The 14,668-nt window shown below is 33.7% G+C and overlaps 1 long non-coding RNA gene across 1 annotated transcript in view; it reads right to left on the bottom strand.

The window, feature by feature from the left end:
* Positions 1-10,651, bottom strand: part of LOC111085890 — a 35,377-nt gene extending 24,726 nt beyond the window's left edge. The window contains exons 1-2 of the long non-coding RNA XR_002610659.1: positions 10,088-10,651; positions 1,698-1,817 (exon numbers count right to left, since the gene is read on the bottom strand). This is a non-coding gene — a long non-coding RNA (uncharacterized LOC111085890). The remainder of the gene's footprint in view (positions 1-1,697; positions 1,818-10,087) is intronic.
* Between the last annotated feature and the right edge of the window lie 4,017 nt (positions 10,652-14,668).

Below are 14,668 nucleotides of genomic sequence, written 5' to 3'. Positions count from 1 at the left end.
CTTTCCTCATTTATTTTTGATACTTTTTAAAACACGGCAGCCCCATGGGTGAGTTTTTCGCTGACCGGGATCTTAATAAACTACATTTGTTTCTGTACTTAATGATATTTAGTTTAATACATATTCTAAATCTGTATACGTTAGATTTCAGATAACTGAAACCTCTGTCTACGTGCCTCAAAACAATTTGCTATAATCAAATCCCTAATCAATATTAGCAAATTAACTCTTTTCCCATCTAACTGGAGCAAAATCTTGCATCTTTAGTTCTTCAACACAACATCGCTAAACATAAACTGAATGGTTTATTTATAATAGCTTTGTTACTAAACTTTGAAAATGAATAATCTCTAAGATATACATAATTTATTTAGATATAAAGTCTTGATTACGGTTAATATGACTTTATGTACCGTCGAATATCCCATTAAAATTTACAAGGAATTAAAATAATAACTATACGAGGAAACGTAAAGAGCATTAAGATTTAAAAAACAAAGTTAAAATCGCCCGACTGTAACCATCTTATAAAGTACCAAAAATAGACGTCGTGGTTTAAATATAGTCAATTCAAAAGTTATCAATAGGCAGATTTATAACTCGTGTGTTTGTGCTATGTTAAATAAAAAATATAAATATTCCTAAAGGGTTATATCATATCATTTCTGTATGACATTGTTTCCCTAGAAATTCTGACATTATGAGGATGTCTTATCTTTGGTAATAACCAATCACAATGATTAATATATTTCCGACAGCCAATAACAATTTATTATTGTTACTTAACGACGTATCTTGAATAAGGACTTTGTAACTCTTAAGTCTTGGCACGTAATGAAGAAGCTCACTATGCTTCATTAATTAAATTTTTTCTTAATTTGAGAAAACGTCTATATAAATATACCGTACTCTAAACCTGTCACTAACGAAACATTCATACCCCCCTTCTTGGCACCAAAGTTTGTTACAATGGACGTAGACGTACTTCATTATCGTCATAACAGTTAGAATATTTCAGCCCAAAACTGTTCAACGGGCTGCCTAAACTGTATTCACCGCGAAGACAGAACCCAAAATTTTAGCGTTATAAACCTTCACGTTTACTGCTGAGCCACCAGAGGATATTATCATCTTCCTTAGTTCTGGTTACCGATATACAGTCCCAAACTTTTTTATGAATAACCCTAATTCTGGTTACCGATATACAGTCCCAACCTTTTTTAAGGATAACCCTAGTTCTGATTACCGATATACAGTCAGTTTTTTTTTAAGGATAAACCTACTTCTGGTTACTAATATACAGTCACAACATTTTCTAAAGATAACCCTGGTTCTGGTTACTGATATACAGTCACATCCTCAACCACAGAATGATAAGTTCGGTGATATTTTTTATATATAAAATGCTTATTCGTTTGTTTGTTTGTTTTCGTGCAACGAGCTATCCGTGCTGAATTTTCATAAAATGCTTTAAATATACAACTAGCAAAAGATGATATATTATTTTTTGTGCAAAGCCACACAACGGGCTATCTGCACTCTGTCCAACGCGGGGAATCGAGCCCCGGATGTTTCAGTTGTAAGACCGTAAATATACCTCTAACCCACCGGAGGACAAAAATGGTTTTTAAAATTTTTTACATGTACAGGACTGGATTATACAGAAATCCTGTTGAGAAGTTACTTATGAAACTTACCAAAGATGCATTCAAATTTGGAAAGCAGCTAAACAACTGGTCATCAAAAGTTTGTTGTTTGAATGTTAATTAATATCGATTCTTTATTTCTAAGCAAACAATCAACCACCAGTTCATCAACTACAATGAGAAAAAAACAATAATTTATTTACAAGTGATAAAAAACAATATATATATATATAAAGATTTGCATATTCTAGTAAGAGTATAAATTATGTAACCAAAATAAAAACAATTGCTCACTTAAGTGAAATTGATTTCAGAGAAATAAAAGTGAAATGAATTAGACTCGTCTATGACCTAAGAATGCAAGTTCAGGAAAACCTTATAAAATTTTAGAACGAGGTAATACAAAACCAATACATTGAACGCAAAAAGTAAAAGTAAGAAGAGAAGAGGCTATCTTAGCACTTTGTAATTGTTTACAAATTCTGAAGATATTACAATGTGCTTTAAGTGCATACTTTCTAGTATACACCACCAATTCTGTGCATTCTTTAAAAAAAAAACACAAAAAATCTTAAACATTCATATAACAGCAAGCACATTCACGTGAAGTTTTTCAAACAACCAACTAAATCCAATGTCCAGGTTCGAGGGTTAGGACTTCCACATGCATCAGATAAGTTTAAGAGTTTTTAGCCTGCAATGATACTGGGCCTAAGCAGTTTTAAAAGAGGTAAACAAATATTGTACATGGCGGCTTCTCACTCTTGCCTAGTCTGATCAACAGCGTATTTCCAATTAAATACAGATCACTGTTATTGTAATGCGTAGCGAATATTTCCATACCCAGTGGATAGAAAACCATGTGAAACAGATTCTATGAGAATAACACGAATACATAATATTAAATGTGCCAAAGAGTACCCAATGAAAACGCTCATTAAACTTGTATATCTACAAGTGGTTTACGTGCTTTATTTTGTTGTTACCCTATTTCAACAAATAAAAAAGGTCTGATTGTGAAGGATATTAAAAAGTCTGACAAGAAATTATTTACCTCAAATTGTAAGCCTGACCAAATTCTGAATTAAATGGTGATTTCAGGGGTAACAAAAAATCTACATAAGCCTGAAAATACCAAAGTACGTTTAGCCATGTTTAAGCCAATATTCTACTGTGTATATTAAAAATACGGTTATTTCACAATCACTAAATTATTCACTGTTTGTTGCGGGGGTGGTGAGGTGAACCCGTGATATGCTGGAGGCAAGTGGCACGCTATGCAAACACTTACGGCACGCTCGTTATTTAGAAAATATCACATGTTGTGGCACATAGCACAAATTTTGTTTGGAATTTTCGCACAGCACGATTTTTTTGATACATATAGTAGTAGTAATAATAATGTTTTGACAGCGGAAGTCACGCGACGCTGGAAGGATGCGCGCTGGAGTTTCTAGAAGAATCATGTCTCTTCCTGGCAACTCTAGTCTTTTCTACGCGCCCTCTATTTTAGTATATAAGCAGGCAAATAAAGCGAGATAATTAACTGAACTGCAGACAGGCAGAGATAGAGACGTACAATTGAGTCAAGCGCGGTGGTGACCGTAAGCAAAATGCGTGAATCGTTGTGAATTACAGCGTGTGTTTAAGTTAAAGTGACTGTGGAAATTAACTGTATTGCAAAGTTGTATTGAAAAAGAATAAACTAATTTTATTTAAGAAAGGACTTGTATCGCTAAAGTTTCATCCGAAAGAAATTATACGGGAAATTAACAAACGACCAGAGACGTAACAATAATTTTACTCAACTTGTAATGCTCTTTGACTGCTTGAACCTCACGTACCTACGACTTGTTTGTTGTTAAGCAACAGAGGTACACAATCAGCTACCTGTTCTCTGCCAACTACTGCATGTATTGAAAGCCGATTTCTAGAGTAATAAGTACTTATGACTTACTATGTAGCCACAGTAATGCCTATTCCTAAGGAGTTTTTATCGGACAAGTGGCATCTTATTCGAAATTCATATCTGAAATTTGCACAACTCCTAAAAGGGTTAATCACCTTTGAATTATTGTAACAATTATTATTAGGCAGCCCATAACTATTTTGTCAAAAAGTAGGTCTTAGCAGTAAGTCAAGTTAGACTAATATGGTCTATCTGATGAGAAAAACTCACTTTGAGACTAATAAAGTTTAATGACGGCTTGAATGGGTAACGACATAAAGTTTAAGGCAGTGACAAATGTACAACGTTTCGACAAGTACCCGATAATGACAAAACATTGTCGAAATGTTGTACATTTTTTACTGGGTTAAATTTGCAATAACGTTTTCTCCGTTACACATTCAATGCTTCTCTAACGTTTATTAATATGATTAAATCTTCAAATGCTGATTACTTGTATCTACAGTATACTCTTGTTCCTCCAAACGCCACTAAATTTCTAGATTTAGTGTCATTATCATGATTAGCAGCTCCCTCTGGAAAACAACTAAACTGCAACATTGAACATTATTAATATTATACTCCATGTCTGGTGTAACTTCGTTAGTTTTACTATTAATAGTGTTTTAATCGCCTTTTTCAAGTATATAATAATTACAATTAATGTTAACTTTCATCAAAGTGTATAATTAAACTCACACGGATGAGATTTTCTTCGGCAAAATTTCCAAGTTTTGAGTTAGGCTTACGTGGGATCAAACTCAGGACGGGTATGACGTATCCATGTGTTTTACATGCATATTGGAAGTTAAAAAGTACTCCACGGTAACATTAAAGTTAAAGGCAGGCTTAACCATGACGCTTTATGAAGTACCAACATGTCAGACTTTCAGGAGTGTGCTATGATTTTCTATCAAGTTGAATTTTATGACTTGGATAAACGTTTACTCAGCAATAAAAAAAAAAGTTCTTTAAAAGTTTTTAACACTTTCGTTTCAACCCGGCTCAAACCCAGGGTAGTTCATGACTTTATAAACAACATAATTTGAAATAGTTTATGCAATTATACATAAACATGCTATTTTAATATGTGAACTTCCTTGTAGTACAGTGCTTATACTTCCCGGGTTACAGGTTACAACTAACCAACACATCTGATTGTTTATCTTTTTTTTCACTCTCCCTTGTTGAAACAATGCATTATTCTGGTTTAGAATAGTGTTCAGAAAAGTAAGATTAGAAATGTTTAAAGAGAGAGGTAGAGTAGAAACTTCGGATAACTATTACTCATATTACTGTTTTTGTAAACTATAAAATTGCTCTTACGGTCGAAACAGTTTGAAAGTGCTTACGGTCACGGAAGAAAAGTTTAAAATATTCTATTACGGTCATAGCAAAAAAAAAAGTGTAAAATTATTATTCCGGTAGTACCAGACAATAATTCAAAATTGTTCGTACATTTGTAGTGAAAGCAACTGATATTTGCTATTGCTCTCATTATGCAGTAATTTAAATCTGTTATTATTTACAGTGCCTTGCAAAAGTATTCACTCCCTACCAATGATGTCACATTTTGATGAAATACAAATAATGTAAAAATTTTTTTAATAAACTTGTTTTTATTCAAAACTCTAATGATCAAACTTAACACTATTATGTGTGAAGGAGGTTGAACGTCAGCAAACCTGCAGAGAAAATGTATAAATTAAAATTTGCTGATTGCATAAGTATTCAGTCCCCTAAGACAGTACTTGGTGGAAGCACCATTAGCAACAATTACTGCACAATGGGATGATGTAACTGTTTACCCATTCTTCCTGGCAAAATTGCTCTAATTGTGACAAGTTCTTTGGGAATCGTTGATGTACTTCAATCTTCAAGTCTCGCCGTAAATTGTCCAATGGTTTCAAGTCAGAACTTTGTCTGGACCACTCCAGAACATCCACTTCTTCTTTTGAAACCACTCCAATGTTGCTTTGGCCATGTGCTTCGGGTCAATATCCTGCTGAAATGTGAATTTTCAACCCAATTTTAGATTCTTGGCTGACTCAAGCAGGTTTTTCTCTAGGATTCGCCTGTACTTTGCGCCATTCATATTCCCCTCAATCCTTACAAATTTCCCAGCCCCTGCTGATGAAAAGCATCCCTGTAACATGATGCTACCACCATCATGCTAGAAAATTGGGATGGTATTGACTGGGTGACGTACTTACTGTGTTGGGCTTGCTCCACAAGTAACGCTTTAAATTTACATCAGAGAGCCCAATTTTTATCTCGTCTGACCACAAAACCTACTTCCACATGTCTGCAGTATCATTTACATGCTTTGTCGCAAACTCCACATGAGATTTAAGATAATTCTTTTTCAGTAAATGTTTCTTTCTTGCCACTCGCCCATAAAGGCTAGCTTTGTGTAGGGATTTGAATATTGTCGATGTATGAACACTGATTCCCATCTCAGACATGGAACTTCGCAAATCTTCCAAAGTCACTGTTGGCTTCATAGTGGCATCCCTAACCAGTTTCCTGCTTGCCCGGCTGCTTAGTTTGGGAGGGCGGCCTGATCTGGGTGGTAATGATGGACTTTACCGTACTCAAAGGAATAATCAGCGACTTTGAAATTTTTTTTGTAACCTTCTCTACCACTTTATCTTCGACTTGTTTGGAAAGCTCCTTGGTCTTCGTGGTTGGTTTGTCGTATCACTATGCGAGTTGTGGCTTGAACAGATGCATTTGCTCTGAAGTCAAGTTAAACCACTAATTTTGTGACCTTTCAAACTAATCCTTTGCACCTGAACTGACTTAGGGGTTGCCGTGGCAAAGAGGTTGAATATTTATGCAATTGAGAATTTCTAATTTTCTTTGAAAATCTAACTTGCGTACACAATATCATCGATTTTTTAGTTTTTTCATTTGAAAGTTTCATGATTGCAAGCTCAGACGACAACAAAACGTGGAAACTTTACAGGGGTGAATACTTTTGCAAGGCACTGTACTTAATAGACAGTAACGTAAGTTTCTGTAATTTCGTAAAAAAATGTTGCTTGGCTTTGGTTTTAAAGAATATGACACAGTCGCTCAGAAAAAACAGGAAAGACATGTCTCTCCCCCACAACACACACACAGACTGCCTGTAGGAAAGCGCAAATACAATTTTAGAGCACTAAAATATCTATAATATTGTAAATATTAACCATATCTGGACCTGGGAGCACCTTTCAGGTGTGGAGAGCACACCCGCATATCAAATTTCAAAATTTAAGAAAAATATCAATTCAAATATATTTCACCAACTTGTAACTCAAGAATATTTTATAATCGATATTTTTTCATTCTGTACCACTAACAGCTATTTAGTATAATTCACAAAGAAAGGGTATTTTCAGCAATGCTGTGTATGAAGAAGTATTTGAGGACTTTAGTAACAGACAAATGCCTAAACAATCTGATGACAGTACGCTACCATCAAGATAGGAGGACTCGCACTAGATTTAGTGAACACTGACAAGTTTTCATCTCCAAACGACAGGTGGAATCCTAATTTAAAAAAATTCTCCTGAAGATCAAGCAATATGCAAATATTTTAATATTAGATATTTCACTAGAAATGGTGTACAGTCCTCTTTATTTGAAAATTACCTGGTAATTTCCATTTGCACCAAGGAGACTACAATTAAGAATGGACCGAGATGCTTTTGTCCTTAAATCAGTATTTAAGAGTGAGAATATAATGTGAAATCAGGTGAAAATTTTAGGTAAATGTTATTCAGCTAACATGACTATTTTCTTCCTTAACATTATGATTTAAGAATTCAATTTACAGTTTTCTTTAAAAAGCATTTTTAAGACATGCAAAACAAATACATAATCCTTTATACACTTAAAAAAACGGGAATTTATACACCTACTTAATCTTAAACGACTAAAAATAATTTGATTCTAATGCTTGGAAGAATACTTAAAAATCTGAGTTACAATACAAAAACAAGTATGTTACTGAACGTGCTAGGTTACTTAATTTATGATACAAGTACATTTTACAAAAATAATTAATATAGTTTATTGCAATACCATCACCAAACAACCCCGCCCCACCGCTACACTTATGATTGTAGCCTCACTAATATTTTATTGTTTCCTACGCTTAGGGGTAATTTTTGAAAACAAACACTTACGAACACTTGTTTTGTACAAGGATGTGACATTGTCGCTGGTTGTGTAGCAGAAAACACAACATATACGTTTCCCATATAGTTCACAGTGAAGCTGCTCTGGAGCATGGCGAGATCTTGCGCAATGTCACCCTGCGGTTCGACTTGGCAGCAGCACGCGCATTACTTTTTCAAGTTCAAGGTCATGCACATGTTTCTAAACGTTACTGCGTCACCAGTTTTGCTAGCTGTTAGTTACCACCAATAAAGAACCCATCTCTGGTGAGAAATTACTCTTAAAAACGTTCCTCTCCTGTGCATTTTAATAATGCATTAGAAATATTTATTTTCTTTAATTCGGCTTCTCCAAATTCTTCAAGCGATCACTTTCGGAGGCTTTAATTTCATCTCGTTGAGCAACAATGCAGCAACAAAATGGTAAAATACCAGAACATAAATCATGTACTGTTTGTCAGCGAATTGAAAATATAACGCAGGATTTCAGACTTGCCCAAAGAACACTAGTCGTGAGGGTGGTTCGAAGAAAATAAAACAAGTTTATATTCTGCAAGAATGTAAAATTAAGTGTTGATAAGTAATTCGTTTAATTCGCACTGTATCAGGTGTTTTTTGTTTCTTCTGAAAAACACTACATTACTAATGTTCTAACCAAACGTTAAGGCCAACCTGCAATAATTTCTGTTAACTTTTTTAAGATGCGCCTAACTACGTAGCATATAAAGTGATACTGATATATTATTATTATTTTTTTTTTGCTGTTAATCATTTAAATGATATTAAATCTGTTACAATAAAAAAGTGCTTGGCCTAGTGGTTAGGGTACTCGACTCGCAATCTGCAGGTCGCGAGTTTAAATCCCATTACCGAATATACTTGCCCTCTCAGCCATGGAGTGCTTTATAATTTGATGGTCAATCTCACTATTCGATGGTAAAAGAGTATCCCTTTCTTGTAATCTATCACTTCAAAATTTGGGATGGCTAGCGCAGATAGCCCTCGAGAAGCTTTACGCGAAATTCATCAAACAAAAATCTTCCAATATATCTTGAAAAACAATATTTCTTCCTCTAAAATTTTTATTATTATATTAGAGTAAGATTTATAATGCGTAAGCTTGTAAATCACACACTAATTTAAAGTGCACGTTATAATGCTGCTATGCAAGTGTCTGTAAATGTATTTTTAGGCTTCGTAACACTTCGAGACGTACTTTTTCACTTCTCATTCTATGAACAAAGTACGGGGGGGGGGGGTTAAGTGGTACTGTTATTAATGTTTATTAATTCATAACTTACCTTAACATTTCGTAATATATCAAACACCTAAGGTTGAATAGTGATGTTATTGCACTACGTCACTGTACAAAAGTTATGTAGTACTGTTAGGAATTCGGTTGCCGTTCCCAATCAACCATGAAATTGACAGCTAATTTCTGGCACAAAATCGCGCTGGCAAAAGAGAAAAACGTGAACACTGAAATTTCAATAAACATGATTAACATCCTCGACGGAATTATCATCATTATTATGGATGATTCAAAGAACGCAAATTGATTGTCTTGTTGTTTTATAGCAAAGCCGCAGTGGGCTATCTTCTGTGTCCACTGCGGGGAATCGAATCCCGGATTTCAGCGTTGTAAGTCCGTAAACTTACCGCTCTGGCTATCTTCTGTGTCCACTGCGGGGAATCGAATCCCGGATTTCAGCGTTGTAAGTCCGTAAACTTACCGCTGCTGCAAATTGAAGCAAGACTTTAAATTATCCAACAAGGTGATGAACACATTTTTAACAACGCAAAAATGTAAAGATGTATCTTCCTTCGCCCGTATCATCCTCATCTACAATCACGTGACTGCTCTGTAAACAAAACTAGCTACTATCACGTGCTATAGTTTTGTTTACAGAATAGTGACACGGTAACGTTTAATATTTGTACTTAAAATGTTCTAAAAATTAATCATGAATGGCTCACATCTCTCTCTCTCTATATATATATATATTTGCCAAGAACATTTTCTGACATTCATTAACATAAGGAACCTGGCCTGTTAACGGTCTCAAAAAGAATTTTTTTTCTGCAATTCTATCCATTCTAGGCTATAAAATCATGAATCAGAAATTTTCTATATTAGTTTATGCAAGATATGGTGCAAAAAAAAACAAAAAACAAGTATAATATAGTTTCAATTAAAAACAGTTCTTAGATGTATATATTTTTTCTACATAAATATTGAAATAGCTATCAGAATAAGAGTAAGAATGAAATTGAGCCATATTCTGTAGGATTATACAAATGTTTGTAAATTAGACATGTGAACCTACTTCTGTTCTTCTCTCCTTGACCATGGAAAAATCAAGGTGCTTCTCAAGTGACGCCATTTTGTTTCATGCTATATTTATGTTGTCCACAAGGTCCCAATGTTGATGATAAAAAGTCAAGTTACTTCACGCTCTGCGAAGTGTTTTAGTTTGAAAACTTCAGTTATAATTCAACTAAACCTGGAAGTGAGAGACTGGAGGTTTTATATGATATGGTCGAATATGAAATATATAAATGGTTAGCATTCTAGAACACTGACACATATTTTACCGCCTACAAATGAAACTTTACAGTTCTACTTTATATCTCACTCAGGTATGTAATTGTCGACGTGACCCTTCCCAAGCACATGCTACTTCTCTCAGATCAGCTGCGTCACTGCAGTTTCCGCATACAATGCGGTTACGAAACAGATACGTCGCAATACTATTAATATAACACACAAACATTTTCTAATTATTTTATTACAACCAATATAATTAAGAAACTGTTCTGAAGCTCTCTGATGACCAAAACAATCAAAATTTAAAGATTACGTAATAAAAATAAAAATATATTGTGCATACGCTTGGCCGGTATATCTACCGGTAACTGCGCCATCAACATAAGTTTATGTATTGCTGCGTAGGTCTATGATGTCGTCATTTGCCTGGCATTTTGCCAACATTCGTATACACGTGCTCTTGAAATCTTTACCATAATAATTTAATACATTCCTCATATATATATATCAAGCCTTTCAAACTATTTTACGCACAAGTTACGTTAGTGTCTTAAATTTATCGTGTAAAACAATATTTTGAGCTAAGACCTGGTAAATGCAAGGATATTGGAGATGTTTTGAGCGCCTTATTTGCTTCTCGTTTACACACAAAAAACAAGGCTTTTTGGTGGATCAATAAATCCAGATACGCGCGCTTAACTTGGTTATATATACAACTTTGATTACGTTATTTTTAAAACAACTTGTTACGTTTCAACACATCAATAAATAGGAAATAACTCAAAAATAGTCATCTTGATGTTTTCTAAAATATCTGTTTAATGTTTCATTGATCTTTCATTCCACTGAATCAAAAGCTATGCAACAAATACTACATTAAGTTGCTTGTGTTGCAACAAATACTACATTAAGTTGCTTGTGTTGCAACAAATACTACATTAAGTTGCTTGTGTTGCAACAAATACTACATTAAGTTGCTTGTGTTGCAACAAATACTACATTAAGTTGCTTGTGTTGCAACACATTTAGTAACGTCTAACTCATTATCCACGAAATTATTATAGTGGGTTTCTGATTGGGTTCAGCGACGTAGGTATTTGTGTGTGCATAACATGGACGTGTCAATTAAGAAGTTTAAACTCTTGGCAGTTTCTCGCTAAAAAAAAGTTTTGTTCTTAAGGTGATTAGTGATGCAACCTTTGCGTTTTCTATATAAATTCGAAGAATTCTATACATATTCTATACATATTCGAAGCTTTCCCGAGAAATAGCTTTCGTATTCGCTGCAATACACACATCTTCGTTGCGAAAGGAATTTTCTCTACTGTAAAAGTATTAACTGTACTACTCTTGTTAAAACTTAAAGATGTAATGAGAATTTTTACACGTGTTTTTGTTCGGGAACAGATAATTTAAGTACAAAAATATCGCCAAGAAAGCATAATAACTAAAAATACCGTACGTACTTTGAACATCACGTTACACAGTTTTAAAGCTTAAAACACTTTAAAACATATTAGATGTTTGTTCTTAACGTTTGGATTTAAATTACTTCTAGTTGTATAAACATCATTTCTACCAGGGTTTTAATTTGCATTATAACACCATGTTCACTTCTTTCCAGCAGGTTCATTTCATGATAGAGCTTCACGTATTTATTTATCTTACTCTGTGGATTGATTTAATTTCCTATGTGAAAGTATACAAACGTTTCAAACATTATACGTACGTATAGAATTATGTTAAACTTGCGATAATAAGACTCCAGTTAACTATTATCTGTCCAGAAAATAATGAATGAATAAACAATAACACACAATTAACCGTAATTCATCCATATAAAAGTAAAATAACAATAAAACACAGCGGTTATTCAAACAATTAAAACTAAACTAACAGCAAAATACAACAATAATTCATCGAAATAAAAGTAAACTAACAGGAAAAACAATTAGTCGTTATTTATCCACTTGCTACTAAACTAACCGTAAAACAGTTGGCAGTTTTTTGTACAATTAAAACTTACAGTAACAGCCACTATTCATCCAATTAAAACTAAACTAACAGCCAGGCATGTGGGCTGCAATCGAAGGGTTTAAGATTCGAGATGCGATACCACTGGACATATTCCATAGCATTAGTAAATGTGACCATCTTGTTATTCGGATAAGAGCCGAATAAAGTCTTCGAGGTTACGGTTGCTGCTGGCTGCCTCTCTTCTAATTAATATAATTCCAAATTAGGGACGGCTATACCTAATTTACAAGAGTTCTTAATGTTTAGCACACGTGTATAAGGCGTAGTTCATATTTGAAAAATTGTATTACAATATATACATTTAAAAGTGAATCAGTACTAGAATACGTTCATTAACCGTTAATCGTCTAATAAACATCGAACAACAGCAAATCACGGTTAATTGTTGTCACGTTTTATGGGGCTGGATTCTTGACAGTAGGTGTTTGTGACTTGTTTGCGATAAATTCTAACAATAAACGGACAGCACACAGTCCACTTGCTTTAAAATAATATATATATATATATTAAAAACAAGTCAAACGTATGTACAAAAATTATTTACACTATAAAACATCACAGTTATATATAAAACTCTAAATAATTCTATTTTCTTGTCATAAAGTCCACACAGGCTGGTTCAGTTACTTTAGAATCCAATTGACAAGACGAATTACTTTTCTCTACGCTGTTTCTTACTACACAATCTGCGATAAATTCCCTTCCGTGGCTTATCACAGAACTTTAAACAATTGTCTTCTTTTCGTCAAAGTCCAAACAGGCTAGTTCAATTACTTTAGAACACCCTTTGACAAGACAAATTATTCTCCTTTATCTCTGTTATTAGAATACCACTGAGACACTCACTTTAAATATTGCCCATTACGGCTAAACTAACAATCACGCAGTCTAACTTCACTTTCTCTAACTTAACCTTTACTGACTTAATTTTTTTGGTTACCATAATTGTATCCAGAGCTTTAAATAATGGTCCCGTTTCCCGTCAAAAGTCCATACAGGCTGGTTGAGTTACTTTAGAACCCAATTGACAAATAACTTATTTTTCATATCTCTGCGAAACACACTATAGAAATCACCCGTTAAGGATAATCACTCACACGCTGGCTAACTTCACGTTTTCTTTCACTAACTAATTTTTTTTTTTCTGATTGAACTTAAATTAGGTTAACTTAGTCGCCTATATATATAAATTACCCAGCTGAGGCCTAAAACTTTCTACAAAATCCAAGACGCTATAATGCAACAATACTCACTTAAGACAACGAGAAAAATACCGAAGATTCGAGTAACATGATGTTAACAATATAATAAAAGTACAAAAATTAAACTGCATAGACAACCCACGACTCGTACCGAGTTCGGTTACGAAATTTGTTATAACTATCGCTTTTAAAATATTTAACTTTTAACACTCTTGTTACGAAATCGAGATAATCGTTAAATATTAAATCACTAAATAATAACTCTTAAGCTAAAAAGGCTTGTATATCCAACAATTGTTGTTTACCCAATTAAAACTATACCATGCAGGCGGTAGCACTGTCTATGTAGGAATGGCTCGGATTGTTCCTTTAAATGATATTTAAATATATTCTCAATAGGTCACCAGAACTTTACAATACTATACAGTGTTTTCTTTTATAACAATATATATATAATGGAGTCACAACTTCTAGGAATGTCTGTAAGTAAGATAGCAAAAAGCTTGCATTTCTTTTGCTTCTTTTTTATTACATGATAATTCAAAAACCAAAACAATGGTGTCAACCAATTTTACTGAGGTGACATAGTTTTAAACGGAGTATCAGCTTGTATAAGTATTATTAATTAGTAGTAATTTAAAAAAAATCATAATTCTAGTGTAAACAATGTAATCATTACCCCTTAAAGTTAGCTTTCCTGCAGGAATTTGGTGTCCCTTTAAAAAGCTTAAATACAGGGTAACACAAGAACTATCAGCCAATAATAAATAAACAATAAATATTACACCTAGAATCTAATTGTATTTAGAACTTGGATATAAACACAGCCTTTCTGTATCTATTGAAATACTTCATTAAAAACAAGTAAAGAAAAAAACTGTTAAAATGTAGGGATGGCTAATATAAATCCTTCAAAAGCAAAGCAAACAAGATAGTGGGGATATAATTTGCATCATCCCTACATAATAGGACAGGCAATAATTAACATATAGCAATATATATAACTGTTCAGTCACAGTTGAGTTTAATTTATCCTATTTTTGTCTGTTAACATTCTACTACACTGTGTGCCCGTGCTATTATGTATGGATGATACAAATGTCATCCCTACTATCTTGTTT

The sequence above is a fragment of the Limulus polyphemus genome, unplaced genomic scaffold (assembly GCF_000517525.1).
Source record: "Limulus polyphemus unplaced genomic scaffold, Limulus_polyphemus-2.1.2 Scaffold698, whole genome shotgun sequence".
In the NCBI taxonomy this organism is placed as follows: domain Eukaryota; kingdom Metazoa; phylum Arthropoda; class Merostomata; order Xiphosura; family Limulidae; genus Limulus; species Limulus polyphemus.
This window is presented reverse-complemented; position numbering and strand designations above follow the sequence as displayed.